Here is a 15,715-nt window from a genome sequence, read left to right as displayed (position 1 = left end):
TGTTTCAAAGATATAGCCATAATACAATGGAAAGAGGCTGAAAATCCAAAGGAAAAGAAATGTTATGTCATTCAAATGGCCAAATCTTGCATGTAGTCATTTGTCATTCTTTTTTGTTGCTTGCTGGGGCTTCCCTCATAGCTCAGTTGGTAAAGAATCCACCTGCAGTGCAGGAGACTCCAGTTTGATTCCTGTTTCTGGAAGATCCCCTGGAGAAGGGAAAGGCTACCCACTCCCATATTCTGGCCTGGAGAATTCCATGGGCTCTACAGTCCGTGGGGTTGCAAAGAGTTGGACACAACTGAGCGACTTTCACTTTCACTCACATTTGTTGCTTGATGCCAAAAGATTTTGTTGCTGTTATTGTTTTTAAAATGCCAGACTTCTCTTATTTTATCAGGCACATAACTTAAAATGCCCCTTTTAGGTTTTTGGTTATATAAAGTCCCATTTTTCTCTTAAGAAATTTGATAAGTGTAATTTGAAAGAGGAAATCCTGGATTAAAAAATCCATGACAAAAATCAATACCGTTCGGTATTTTTCGAAATAGTATAACTGGAATTTTTGCTTTCCATTTGAATTTTAAGTATATGTTGCATGTGTGTGTGAAGGGTAAAATTTTACTCAAAGTTATTTATATCTGGGAAAAGTGAACAGGGCATACACCAATAGCATCACCACCAGTAATGGCCATTGGGACGGGTCAGTTGGTCTGGACAGTGCAGCTTCATTTCTTAGTCATTTTTGAAACTATAAGTTCCTTAATCTACTGTAAAATGGATGGAATGGAATGGGACTTTCCACACTTCTGTATTAGAATTAGGCTGGTCAGTGTTAGAAACTACCAGTATGATAGTCAATCACAAACATACCCTAGAGTGATTAGGGTGTTTTATGTTGAGAAAAGAAAAAATGAAATTTCTTTACAAGGTTCTCTGCTCTCAGGCTAGTCCCAGTAACACTGCACTGGAGAGTAGGAGTAAGAGATAGAAGGAAGCATCTGCTGGGTCTGTTACCTCAGTGATGTTCACCGGACAGGATGGTCCTGGGGACTCAGTTGACCTGGCTGTGGGCCTATTCAAGACTTATTTAAAGGTACATTTCCTGAAAGAGGCAAAGTAGAAGACTGGAGGAAATACAGTCAAAAGTCAAATTCTCGGTAAGATAAAAGGTAAAGAGTAATGATAATCAAGAGAATTGAGAGACTAGATGACACTCAAGCTACAAATTTAGCTGCACAGATTTGGCTCTTTTCTCAACCTGGAGTATCTTGTGCAGGGTGCCCTCTTCCTTCTTGGTCAAGCTAGTATAAAGTATAAAGCTGGATGTGCAGGATGTAATGCCTTATGTTTTTCAAGGGCTTCCCAGTTGGTTCAGTGGTAAAGAATCTGCTTGCCAGTGTAGGAGACACAGGAGACTTGAGTTCGATCCCTGGGTGGGAAAGATCCCCTGGAGTAGGACATGGCAACCTACTCTAGTATTCCTGCCTGAAAAATTCTGTGGACAGAGGAGCCTGGTGGACTACAGTCCATGGGGTCACAAAGAATCAGACATGACTGAGTGACTAAGCACACATGCACATGTATTTTTTAAACCTGAATAATATGAATTATTATATTTCTTAAAATTTATTCTCTGGATCACTATTTCCACTGGATTTTAAGAAGTGTTGTAGGAAATGAAGTTTTTGTGTTTAATAAGTTCAGGAAATTCTATGTCAAATAACCTTATATTGTGTTCATTCTTGTAGGATTTTCTAGAGCCTCTGTGTGTGTGTGTGTGCTCAGTTGTGTTCGACTCTGTGTGACCCCATAGACTGTAGCCCACCGGGCTTTTCTGTCCATGGAATTTTTCAGGCAAGAATACCAGAATGGGTTGCCATTCCCTCTTTCAGGGGATCTTCCCGACGCAGGGATGGAACCCACATCTCCTGTCTCCTGCATTGGCAAGTGAATTCTTTACCACTCCATCACCTGTGCAGTGCTGTGCTTAGTCACTCAGTCATGTCTGACTCTGCAACCCCATGGACTATAGCCCCCCTGCCCAGTCTCCTCTGTGGAGTTTTGAAGGCAAGAATACTGGGGTGGGTTGCCATGCCCTCCTCCAGGACTAGGAACCCTTGATGTGTTAATTAGTGTACTGTGACTCCCTCAGAGGAGTATATAGATTCCTGCGTTTTCCAAATGCATATGACCATATAGCCCTTTTATGGAGGTATCTTTAAGTATTTGTTTTTGATAATATTCTTCAAGTATTATTATTTTGTTGGACTCAATTGCTTTGAGGGAGATATTACATATATACATATATATATATAACATATGTATATAACATGTAATATATATATTTCATGTTCAAAACCATTCAGTTTTATTAACATATATTAAGTTCACAAATAGTCTAAATAAACCCTTTCATAATATACCGTATGACCCTAGTTCAATGTACAGATTACAAGAATTTAGAAGCATTCTTGATTTTCTGATATAATGATCTGCCAATTGCAATTTCTATGGTTTACAAAATAGAGTCTAATTATTTAGTAAATATGGATGTACCCTACTTTTATAACCTTTCAAGAAAAGTTTATGTATGTTTTCCTTGAATATCTTTGAAGATATCTTTATTTCATCCATATCACCTAATATTAATTTCTATTGCTTTTGTGAACATACATCAGGATTTTAATGAACTGCCATCGTTTTATCCTGAAAAAGCAAGTGGAACAACTATTTAAAATTTGGAATCATCCTATGTCTTATTTTAGTAAAAGAATTTATATATACACATATAAGCATTTATATATACATATATATAGATGGGCTTCCCCCCTGACTTAGCAGTAAAGAATCTGCCTGCAATTCAGGAGACACAGGAAATGCAGGATTGATCCCTGGGTCAGGAAGATCCCCTGGAAGAGGGTATGGCAACCCACTACAGTATTCTTGCCTAGAAAATTCCATGGACAAAGGAGCATGGCCGGCTACAGTCCATGGGGTCGCAAAGAGTGGGACATGATGGTAGCTACTGAGGATGCATGCACTCACACATTATCAAAAATTGGAAATAAAAAGTTAAAAGCTATGTTTTCCAATCTACTCATCTGATAATAATATATTTATATAATAGTTAAGAAAATGTACATTTAACAGAAGCTTTCCCATATGTTATCTTATTTAAGTCTCAAACTACTCTTTGAGGGAGTTCATATTATTCCCAAATTAGAATTAAGGTGACAGGAACTCAGAAAGCTTTGCTGAGGTGCCCTAATCACGGAGTGTTAGTAGCTGAGCCAGGTTTTTACCCAGATCTTTAACTCCAGTGTTTATGGTATTCTCTGTTCTATATAGTTGCCTGAAGATAAACAAGTAAGCAAGACATGCCATGGGTCTTTTTTTGTTTTTTGAACCATACAATGAGCTCTGCTGGACTAACAAATAGAGGAGGCAAAGTGGGGTTGGGAATTCTTTCTCATCTTTTTCCATTAGGCCCTCATGGAGTTTTCATGATTTATATATTAATATTTTTCTTTTCTTCCCTGCATCTGTCAGAATTTAGTTCCATTGTTTCTCCTAAAAACAACTTCAGACTCCTTCTAACATGCAGTCAGCCTTCCATATCAGTGGGTTTTGCATCCACAGGTACAGAGGGCCAATTGAACCAAGCCACTTTATAAGTAACTTAAGTACTCATGGATTTTTGTAACTTTGGTGGAATCCTGGAACCAATGCCCAGTAGAGATATGACTAGAGTAGCTTAACATAAGTGGTAACAGAATTTTGGAAGTCAGAAGGTAAGGTGATCTTGTTAGTTAGGGGAACTTTGAAGAATATCTCTATATGTATTGTGTAGGCTACTGTTCATACTCTTTTCATCCTGAAGTGCACAACTAGCTTACCCTCCTAGGCCAATACTAGACCTTGGTGGCAATCTACTCCTTCAGTATTGCCATGAAGTGAAAGAACTCCTGCAATTGTTTGTTCTAAGCCATATGCCAAGGTCTGGGTTTTTGAGAAGCATCATATATCCTTTTATGCTTCCCTTGTGGCTCAGCTGGTAAAGAATCCACCTGCAATGTGGGAGATCTGGGTTCAGTCTCTGAGTTGTGAAGATCCCCTGGAGAAGGGAAAGGCTACCCACTCTAGTATTCTAGACTGGAGAATTCCGTGGACTGTATAGGGGTTGCAACTTCTTTGGGGTCGCAAAGAGTTGGACATGACTGAGCAACTTTCACTTTCACTATACAGCCTTTTGGAGATTCCTCGGTGGCTAAGTGGTAAAGAATCTGCCTGTAATTCAGGAGACACAGAAGATGTGGGTTTGATCCCTGGATCAGAAGATCCCCTGGAGGAGGGCATGGCAGCCTACTCCAGTATTCTGGCCTCGAGATTCCCATGGACTGAGGCGACTGGCAGGCTACAGTCAATAGGGTCAAAAGAATCAGAGACAAATGAACTGACTGAGCATGCACTCACATACAGCCCTTCACAGCTATCACCCTCGCCCCTCAGTCCCTTGCCTCCATAAATCTTCTACTATAAACTACCTACCTTACAAAGTTAGAACTGTACAAAAACCTTCATGACCCAGATAATCACAATGGTGTGATCACTCATCTAGAGCCAAACATCCTGGAATGCAAAGTCAAGTGGCCTTAGGAAGCATCACTAGAAACAAAGTTAGTGGAGGTGATGGAATTCCAGTTGAGCTATTTGTAATCCGGAAAGATGATGCTGTGAAAGTGCTGTACTCAATATGCCAGTAAATTTGGAAAACTCAGCAGTGGCCACAGGACTGGAAAAGGTCAGTTTTCATTCCCATCCTTAAGAAAGGCAATGCCAAAGAATGCTCAAACTACCACACAATTGCACTCATCTCACACGCTAGCAAAGTAATGCTCAAAATTCTAAAAGCCAGGCTTCAACAATACGTGAACTGTGAACTTCCAGTTATTCAAATTGGATTTAGAAAAGGCAGAGGAACCAGAGATCAAATTGCCAACATCCGCTGGATCATCGAAAAAGCAAGAGAGTTCCAGAAAAACACCTACTTCTGCTTTATTGACTATGCCAAAGCCTTTGACTGTGTGGGTCACAACAAACTGGAAAATTCTGAAAGAGATGGTAATACCAGACCACCTGACCTGCCTCTTGAGAAACATTTATGCAGGTCAAGAAGCAACAATTAGTACTGGACATGGAACAACAGACTGGTTCCACGTAGGAAAAGGAGTATGTCAAGTCTGTATATTGTCACCCTGCTTATTTAACTTATATGCAGTGTACATCATGAGAAACACTGGGCTGGATGAAACACAAGATGGAATCAAGATTGCCAGGAGAAATATCAATAACCTCAGATATGCAGATAACACCACCCTTATGGCAGAAAGTGAAGAAGAACCAAAGAGCCTCTTGATGAAAATGAAAGAGGAGAGTGAAAAAGTTGCCTTAAATCTCAACATTCAGAAAACAAAGATCATGGCATCTGGTCCCATCACTTCATGGCAAATAGATGGAGAAACAATGGAAACAGTGGCAGACTTTTTTCATTTTGAGCTCCAAAATCACTGCAGATGTTGACTGCAGCCATGAAATTAAAAGATGCTTACTCCTTGGGAGAAAAGGTATGACCAACCTAGACAGCATATTAAAAAGCAGAGCCATTACTTTGCCAACAAAGGTCCATCTAGTCAAAGCTATGGTTTTTCCAGTAGTCATGTATGGATGTGAGAGTTGGACCATGAAGAAAGCTGAGTGCCGAAGAATTGTTGCTTTTGAACTGTGGTGTTGGAGAAGACTCTTGAGAGTCTCTTGGACTGTAAGAAGATCCATCCAGTCCATCTTAAAGGAAATCAGTCCTGAATATTCACTGGATGGACTGATGATGAAGCTGAAACTCCAATAGTTTGGCTACCTGATGCGAAGAGCTGACTCATTGGAAAAGACCCTGATGGTGGGAAAGATTGAAGGCAGGAAGAGAAGGGGACGACAGAGGATGAGATGGTTGGATGGCATCACTGACTCAATGGCCATGAGTTTGGGTAAACTCTGGGAGTTGGTAATGGACAAGGATGTCTGATGACCTGTGGTTCATGGGGTCACAAAGAGTAGGACACGACAGAGTGACTGAACTGAGCTGAAGTTCCTTAATCTCTGTTGTATTACATACATCTACCTTGAACCTCAGAAAGCCCAAGGGCATAGTTATAGTCATAATGAGTATATTTACCATTGAAATAAATGACCCAAATCAAAGGCTTATGAGAAAAGGAAAATGAGTAGTAAATGGTTTAACCTTATGTAGAAAGACTTCTGCCTTTTGACCTTAGCTTGTGAGAGGTCATCTCTAACCTCTTGGAATATCATTTTTTGATAGGAGCATTTTATTTCCCTTGGTGCCTTAGGTCACTGGATTGTCTGACAATAGATCTATCCCTGAATATCACTGGAGAGCTGGACACATGTAGATAGTCTTAGGTTGCCACCTGAGAAAGAACAACAACATGATCTAAGGTAAGGGCTCTGGGTCACTTTTAGAGAGGCTGGAGACTGAAATTTAACAAGTGGGCAATTAGTAAGTAAATCAACACGCCTATGTGATGGACTCCTAATAAAAACTCTGGACATAGGGCTCAACTGGACTTCCCTGATTGGCAGCTGTCCGTGTGTATTGTTACCCACTGATGTTAGGAAATTAATGCCTTCTAATTCTCCGTGGAGGGGTTGATGGAAGGTCCACTTTTGATATTTCCTGCCTTCACCCTATGTACTTCTTCCTTGTCTGATTTTAAGAAAGTAGATTTTAGTAATTTCTGTGAGTCCTTCTACCAACTTACTGAATGTTGAGAGTGATTTTGTGAACCCTCTGAACTTGAAGTTGGTGTCAGAAATGAGGGTGATTCTTGTGGGGACTGTTCCCTCTAACTTCTCAGTTGGACTAAGCTTTCTCAGAAGGGGTCTCTTCTTTTCTTCTCCTTCAAGAATGAAATGCATTGAGTCTCTCTTCTTCCTAGTGTGTGGGGTGCACAGGGAAGATTAGGTAGCACTTGGTGGCTGCTCACTTGTGCAGCATGGTATTGGATGAGGGTTTTCCTCATCACTGGTGAAGAACAATAGTGTCTGGACTGCCTGTGTGGGTTGGAAATAATGATTTAATCCATCCATTTATTGAATCAGATGGTAAACCACAGAAGGCAAGTGCAAAAATAACATTTTTATAATCTGTTAGTTCTGAACAACCCAGGAGACTGGAGGGATGTGGAGGAGTAGGAGAATACAGTACATGAGACCTGGAGTTTTAAGAACCTGCCTGCATTTTTTAATGAACATTTGTTTAAGTCATTGTAGTGGTTTAAAATGGCTTTAAAACTATCTGCTGAAGAATATTTAACAACTGGAGATTTAGTTATGTAACTTAAATAAAACCTTTTTTTTTTTTTTTCATTCTGGCAGAGGAGATGATATGTTTTGTTCTGTTGTGAGTTCCAGTGACCCCTGCTTAGCTTTCATTTATCACAAATAATCTTCTCCAGGGTACTGCAATTGCTGAATTGTTGAGTTGCTTATATTACATCTAACCTTGGTGAAGGGTCAAAATAAATCTGTGAATTAAGTAAGAATACATAATAGCTGGCTGAAGAGCGTGTCAGGAATACCTGAAGAGAAAACAGAAACTATTTTTTCCTTACAGCCTGTGTATGGATTTGATGTGACTCTTTATCTGTCTACTTAGAGTTTAATAGAGAAATACTCTTCTTCATTTCAGCCCTAATGTGAGTAAATGTCTATCATGGACAGAGCACTCTTCTAGAATAGGGAAAGCACATGGTTGCTGGACTTGGCGTACTCATGTATACGGAGGAGGAGATTCTCAAATCATCCTCACTGACCCAGAAATAAAAATACACAACGAGAAGCTCAAATGCCTTGACTATATAAATGTATAGTTGGCAGTGAGTTGGAGGAGGTCTGAATATCAGATAACCTCAATGGTAACCTCATTGTTAACTTAGATCATTGTGGATAAATACTGATGCAGCTATAGAGGAAGCCATGCTATGGAAGAATACTGGAAGAATGAGCAAGATGGAAATTAAACTTGAAAGGAGGCAAATCAAGGGACTTATATAGGAGGATATGGGTTGGACTAATATACTAATGTACTAATATATACTAGTATTAGTATAATATATACTATTATACTAATATATACTAATTTAGGGAATATATAATTGACCAGATGGTCAATACCAAAATCAGATTGATTATATTCTTTGCAGCCAAAGATGGAGAAGCTCTAGACAGTCAGCAAAAGCAAGACCGGGAACTGACTGTGACTCAGGTCATAAACTCCTTATTGCCAAATTCAGATTTAAATTGAAGAAAGTAGGAAAACCACTAGACCATTCAGATATGACCTAAATCAAATCCCTCACGATTGTACAGTAGAAGTGACAAATAGATTCAAGGGATTAGATCTGATAGAGTGCCTGATGAACTATGGACAGAGGTTCGTGACACTGTACAGGAGATAGGAATCAAGACCATCCCCAAGAAAAAGAAATGCAAAAAGGCCAAATGGTTGTCTGAGGAGGCCTTACAAATAGCTGTGAAAAGAAGAGAAGCAAAAGGCAAAGGATAAAAGAAAAGAGATACCCAATTGAATGCAGAGTTCCAAAGAATAGCAAGGAGTGATAAGAAAGCCTACCTCAGCGGTTAATACAAAGAAATAGAGGAAAATATAGAATGGGAAAGATTAGCGATCTCTTCAAGAAAACTAGAGATACTAAGGGAATATTTCATGCGAGATGGGCACAATAAAGGAGAGGAACGATATGGACCTAACAGAAACAGACGATATTAAGAAGAGGTGGCAAGAATACACAGAACTACACAAAAAAGATCTTCATGACCCAGATAACCACGATAGCGTGATCACTCACCTAGAACCAGACATCCTGGAATGCAAAGTCAAGTGGGCCTTAAGAAGCATCACTATGAACAAAGCTACTGGAGGTGATGGAATTTCAGTTGAGCTATTTCAAATCCTAAAATACGATGCTGTGAAAGTGCTACACTCAATATGCCAGCAAATTTGGAAAACGCAGCAGTGGCCACAGGACTGGAAAAGGTCAGTTTTCATTCCCATTGCTAAGAAAGGCAATGCCAAAGAATGCTCAAACTACTGCATAATTATACTCATCTCACAGGCTTGCAAAGTCATGCTCAAAATTCTCCAAGCCAGCCTTAAGCAATATGTGAACCGTGAACTTCCAGATGTTCAAGCTGGATTTAGAAAAGGCAGAGGAACCAGAGATCAAATTGCCAACATCTGCTGGATCATTGAAAAAGCAAGAGAGTTCCAGAAAAATATCTACTTCTGCTTCATTGACTATGCCAAAGTCTTTGACTGTGTGGATCACAACAAACTGTGGAGAATTCTGAAACAGATAGGAATCCCAGACCACCTGACCTGCCTCTTGAGAAATCTGTATGCAGGTCAAGAAGGAACAGTTAGAACTGGACTTGAAACAAGAGACTGGTTCCAAATCGGGAAAGGAGTACGTCAAGGCTGTATATTGTCACCCTGCTTATTTAACTTATATGAAGAGTACATCATGAGAAACACTGGGCTGGATGAAACAAAATCTGGAATCAAGATTGCCAGGAGAAATATCAATAACCTCAGATATGCAGATGACAACACACTTAGGGCAGAAAGTGGAGAAGAACTAAAGAGCCTCTTGATGAAAATGAAAGAGGAGAGTGAAGAAGTTGCCTTAAAACTCAACATTCAGAAAACAAAGATCATGGCATACAGTCCTATCACTTCATGGCAAATAGATGGGGAAACAATGGAAACAATGACAGACTTTATTTTTTTGAGATCCAAAATCACTGCAGATGGTAACTGCAGCCATGAGATTAAAAGATGCATACTTCTTGGAAGAAAAGTTTTGACCAACCTGGACAGCTTATTAAAAGGCAGAGACTTTACTTTGCCAACAAAGGTCCATCTAGTCAAAGCTATGGTTTTTCCAGTAGTCATGTATGGATGTGAGAGTTGGACTATAAAGAAAGCTGAATGCTGAAGAATTGATGCTTTTGAACTGTGCTGTTGGAGCAGACTCTTGAGAGTCCCTTGGACTGCAAGGAGATTCAACCAGTCCATCCTAAAGAAAATCAGTCCTGAATATTCATTGGCCACCTGATGTGAAGAACTGACTCATTGGAAAAGACCCTGATCCTGGGAAAGATTGAAGGCGGGAGGAGAAGGTGATGACAGAGGATGAGATGGTTGGATGGCATCACCAATTCAATGGACATGAGTTTGAGTAGGCTCCGGGAGTTGGTGTTGGACAGGGAAGCCTGGCATACTGCAGTCCATGAGGTTGTAATGTTCAGACATGACTGAGCAACTGAACTGAACTGAAGGAATATAAAAGTTAATATATTAAGCATATCTTGAAAAATGTGTTCAAAATTTCTTCTTTTTCAAGTTTTTTTCCTCATTTAGATAGTCCTACATTATGGTAATGGCACAATTAAAGAAGGACAAAATGAGTTTTCCATGAGTGTCCATTGAAAACTATTTTTTCATAACAGACAGTGATTAAAAATGTATAATTACAGGAAGGCCAATACTGTCCTTGAGAGTTTTTTTCATAGCCAACTTACAAATAAGAAAAGTTAGGTTATAAGAATATTAAAGCTGAACAAATATAATAGTTTAATAAACAGGAAATGATAGCTGATATTTTGCATGATTCAAAGTCATTTTTGTACTGAAAAGGAATGAAGACGTCTCATGAATCACCGACATAATACCTAATGGGTGTTCTGCTACTGTGTTGAATATTTACATATTTATTCATTCAGCAAATCATTATGCTAGCTATGTAGCTAAATCTTTTGACCACAAGAGTTAAATACTCTTAGGGTTGAGAAATTTTCTTAGTGGTTAAGAGAAATGGTTTAGTGCCTTTGGAAACTTTAAGCATAAACTAGTAGTAAATATTATATTGCCTTCTTAAACATTTTGCAATGCCTCTAAAATGTATGTGACCTTGTGCTCTGTGCTTAGATGCTCAGTCATGTCTGACTCTTTGTGAATCCCTGGACTTTAGCCTGCCAACTCATCTCTGTCCCTGGGATTCTCCTGGCAAGTATAGTGGAGTGGGTTGTGGTTTCTTCCTCCAGGGGAATCTTCCCAACCCAAGAAGCAAACTGTAAGCATATGTGACCTTAAGGTAATAATATTTTTCAGAGAATTAAAACAGTCTTCACCTATTCTGGATCAACTGTATTTTACTGTGATAAAATGGTAAAGATTATAGTCAAGAAAAATAATGTCACCATAGCAACCTAACGGGTTTCCCAGGTGGCGCTAGCATTAAGAACCCTCCTGCAAATTCAGGAGATATAAGAGATGTGGGTTTGATCCCTGGGTCAGAAAGATCCTCTGGAGGAGGACATGGCAGCCCACTTCAGTATTCTTGCCTAGAGAATAATCCCATGGACATAGGAGCCTGGTGGGCTACAGTCTGTAGGGTGGCAAAGAGTTGGACACGACTGAAGTGACTTAGCTCACACACACAACAACCAAATAGCCTTTCAAAAATCAGGAAAGGTGGTCCCCATCATACCCAAACGTACACTGTTACTACACTCAAAATTGTCCCCCTTTGTCTAAAAACCTATTGTCTAATTTCCTTACTCTGTTGTATAGAACTATAGTACATACTGTTCTGTGGACAGAGGAGCCTGACAGGCTAGAGTCCATGGGGTTGCAAAGAGTAGGATACAAGAGAGTGAATAACACTTCACTTTCATCTTGGTCCTGAGTCCTGGAAGAAGTAATCACAGTAGACAGAAAACAGACTTTCAAGAGATTTCTTTGTAACTTTAAGCTATATTATGATCCTTCTGGCTTCAATTTTTCTCTGTTGTGAAATGTTGCCCATGAGAACCAGCTTGGGATCAGTAGGTGAGACTAAATATTGTGATTCTAAACAGCTTTTTATGTTAAAGACAGTTTTTTTAATCTGATTATTGAGAGAATGTATGTGTGCTATTTATTGAAGTACACAACATTTTTGCTAAGCAAAAAGAAAATGCATGAAATCCAATTGCAGAGGCTTAATTAAAGTGGCTACTTCATTTTATTTATTTTTGGGCATGTCACTGAGTCCTACTTAATTTTTTTAGTAATGGAAGAACTTTCTTCCCAGGGAGGTAGTAAGTTTCCTCTCATTGAAACTGTACACCTAGATTATGAATGACCATGTGGTAGGATTGGCATAGAGAAGACTGCAGAGTTAGAGAAAAAAATGACCTTTCAGTTCAATTCAAAGTCCAAGATTCTATGATCTTTATATGGTGATTTTGACACCAGGATTGAGTCTTCGCCACTTTATGTCTGGTCCCTAGCAAGGAGTCTGAAATGAATTGAGCTTTAAATGTGCTTTTTGAATGAGTGAATTAATAGATTAGTAAGAATTTTATTTAGCTTGTTGTGTAGCTTTAACTTTGAGGCTGCAAAGTGAGGCTTAGAGATGGTTTCTTTTTCTTTGAGTCACTATGTCAGCCTTTGGGTCCTTGTCTCAGGATGAACAGTGCTGCCAGGCTATGGCTGTCTGATCAGCCCCACTGGGCTTGTTTTAGCTTAGTCTCACTTTCATGACCCAATCAATAAAGTTATCTTTTGAGAAATAAGAATTTTATTCAAATAAAACATTCCTATCAACCAATCATTAACATTGACATATGTTTTTAAAGATGTAAAAACTCTGGAGCAAAACTGAAATAAATATAAATATTTAGCTTCAAATTAAATGCTGTTATTTCATTTTAGAAGCAACTAAACACTACCTAATCTCACTCCTCTGTCCTCCCAGGGATTAAGTAACCAATTCATTCCACAATTATTTTGGCGTTAACAATCTTCCCAGCTGCATTCATGGCTCCACAGCGCTTTGGGGCTACAGAGCAACTTGGGCATCAAAGCTTTTATTTCAGTCTTTGATCCTTCTCTTCAGGTTAGACCTTTTTCTGCCTGCTTGCAATTTCTCAAAGAGAAGGCATTAATAATTTGCCATCGGAAGACTTCCAATTTCATTCTCTTGTTTCTTTGTCTACTCTGCAAGTTTTTTTTTTCTCCTCATAAGGAGAAACAGTCTTTTTTGACAGTATGTGCTTGGCTTCCCTAACATGGAGGAGGATTACAGAAGCATTCCTGTGATTCTCTGTATTAGCATTCTTAGTCCATTTGACCTGTTTCTCTTGCCTTATTCCTAACCCTGTAGCCAGCAGTTGTGAAGTTACTATGCATTGAATTAAGATTCTGTTTTAACAACTCTTGCAGGATTATTATAGTTGTAATGGATACTTTTAAGCTCAAATCTTTTTTTAAAAAAAAAAATCAGATCTTCCTTTTATCTGTAAACATTTAAGTAGAATAAGACTAACTTTTAAAATGTAGATTGAGTGGATTACTAAATGAAAATTCTGGATGATTCCTTTCCCTCTGTAGAAACTCAATATATATTTATTATTGAATCAGTGAGAGTGAGAATCTTAGGTAATTTCAGTATGTCTCTTTACTGATTTTAGAGTGAGACTATTGGGTTAAAGGAAGAGAATATGCATTTATGGTTTATGCTTCTTTTTATATTTCTCTAGAGGTGATCTTGGTACTTAGATGAAATTGTAATGGACATTTGAAAACGAAATCTTTTTCCAAATTGGCTTATTTCAAACTGAAACTAGTTGGATGCAAATCTGCCTATCTAATCTTCTTAGTATAAATTTGCCTTTGATGTTGTGGTTTCATAGTCTAGTTGTGTCTCTTTCTCATTATGTCTTCTGGCACACTGGTATCTGGAGAGACATTTTCATTTCTTGTGCTCACTTGATTAGGGGTGAGTGGAGGGAGGGGGAGAAGGGATTGGTCTACCAGATGCCCCTGCCTGATCGTTGTTCACAAATGCCTGTATGCATTGGATGTGCATGTCTATATCTGTAGGCATAAGCCTTTGGAAAGCATCTCTGCCCATGCCACCCTAGTGGCATTCTTTATCTTCAGTTCTGCCCCTTTAGGGGGCTTCTTTTCAAAGAGGCATAAGTACTAGTTACTGTTGGCAATTTAAATTCATCCCACATTTCTGTAATTATTTTTCAAAATTTCTATTTATTGTTTTATTTGCTGAAAGTTTTCAGGTTAAAATGTGAATGCTGAAGACAGATGATAATGATTTAGATTCTGCTAAGATACCAGTTTAAAATAGCAGAAGTCTTCAAGCCTTGCTACATGCTTTATCATAAAATGTGACTTTTCCAATATTGCAAATATACTTTTCTATTTGAGAATAAGAAAGAAACAGGCATATTTTGAAGCAAAACGTTTGAAATGAAAAGAATGAAAATGAGAGAGATTTAGTTGAAAAAGTCAAAGATATGAGGGGGGAAATTCTGCCAGTTTTGTTTGGAGCTCTTCAAAGGTATTTCTTCAGGCTGGTTGCAGTTGCAAGAGGATTGATTAATCACGCTGAGTGGCTTTATATTTTCTGTATTGAAATGGATGTGTTGAGGCATAAGCATATGATCAGATATAAAAGGGCCAGTCCACTACTGGAGTTCATTTTATTTATTTTTTAACTGGGAAATAGTTACTTTATAGTGTTGTGATGATTTTTGCCATACATCAGCATGAATCAGCCATAGGTATACATGTGTTTCTTCAAGAGAATCTCCCTCCCACTGTCCTTCTCCCATCCCTCTAGGTTGTCACAGAGCACCAGCGTTGGGTTCACTGTGTCATACGTCAGACTCCCACTGGCTATCTGTTTTATGACATGTTAATGTACATGTTTCAATGCTAGTCTCTCAAATCATCCCTCCCTTTCTTCCCCCACTGTGTCCAAAAGTCTGTTCTTCGTCTCCTTTGCTGCCCTGCATGTAGGATCATAGGTACTGTCTTTCTCGATTCCATATATATGCATTAATATACAGTATTTGCCTTTCTGTTTCTGACTTCACTCTGTATAATAGGCTCTAGGTTCATCCATGTCATTAGAAATACCTCAAATGTGTTCCATTTTATAGCTGAGTAGTATTCCACTGTGTATATGTACCACAACTTCCTTATCCATTCATGTCAGTGGACATCTAAGTTGCTTCCGTGTCCTAGCTTAGAATTCATTTTAATCTGAAACTCTAGGTGACCTCCAATTTCACAGATAAAAATTAAAATATACTTGGTGTTTACTATGTGCCATACAATAGTATAAGTATTTCAGAATAGTTTGCATTTTTCTCCTAATCAAAAGGGAAGAGACAGACTACTCACTCCCCATAGCAACTCTATGCAAGAAACATTTTATTATCATTTCTGTTTCAGAGATGAGAAGATGGAGGCAAAGAGAAATGAAATAAATTGCTTGAGATCAGTGTATGTGTAGGTGATGGGGCTCAGACAAAGAGCCCATGTCCTTAACGTTATTCTCCCTCTTAGTCTTAGACTGAGTGCTCCTGTGAATTCATGTTTGTGGTTGATACCCCTCTGTTTCTGGTCTCACAAAGCTCTTGTCATCTATCCTGTTAGAGATCCCATAGTTTAACTGGGCAATGCAAATTCTCTTGCCTCTGGCTTTTAACATGACTCCTGGGAAAAAGGAATATCTTCTATAGATTTGAAAAGATGTTTGAGGGTTTT

At 38.7% G+C, this 15,715-nt stretch overlaps 1 protein-coding gene across 1 annotated transcript in view; it reads left to right on the top strand.

Moving 5' to 3' along the window:
• LOC129551748 (uncharacterized) overlaps positions 1–15,715 on the top strand; it is a 691,626-nt gene that overhangs the window by 91,266 nt on the left and 584,645 nt on the right. The window lies entirely within an intron of this gene.

This window comes from Moschus berezovskii, chromosome 1 (genome assembly GCF_049115385.1).
Source record: "Moschus berezovskii isolate FMDL1 chromosome 1, NW_MosBer_1.0, whole genome shotgun sequence".
Lineage (NCBI taxonomy): Eukaryota > Metazoa > Chordata > Mammalia > Artiodactyla > Moschidae > Moschus > Moschus berezovskii.
Note: the sequence above shows the minus strand (reverse complement) of the source record. Positions and strands in the feature narration are given on the sequence as shown.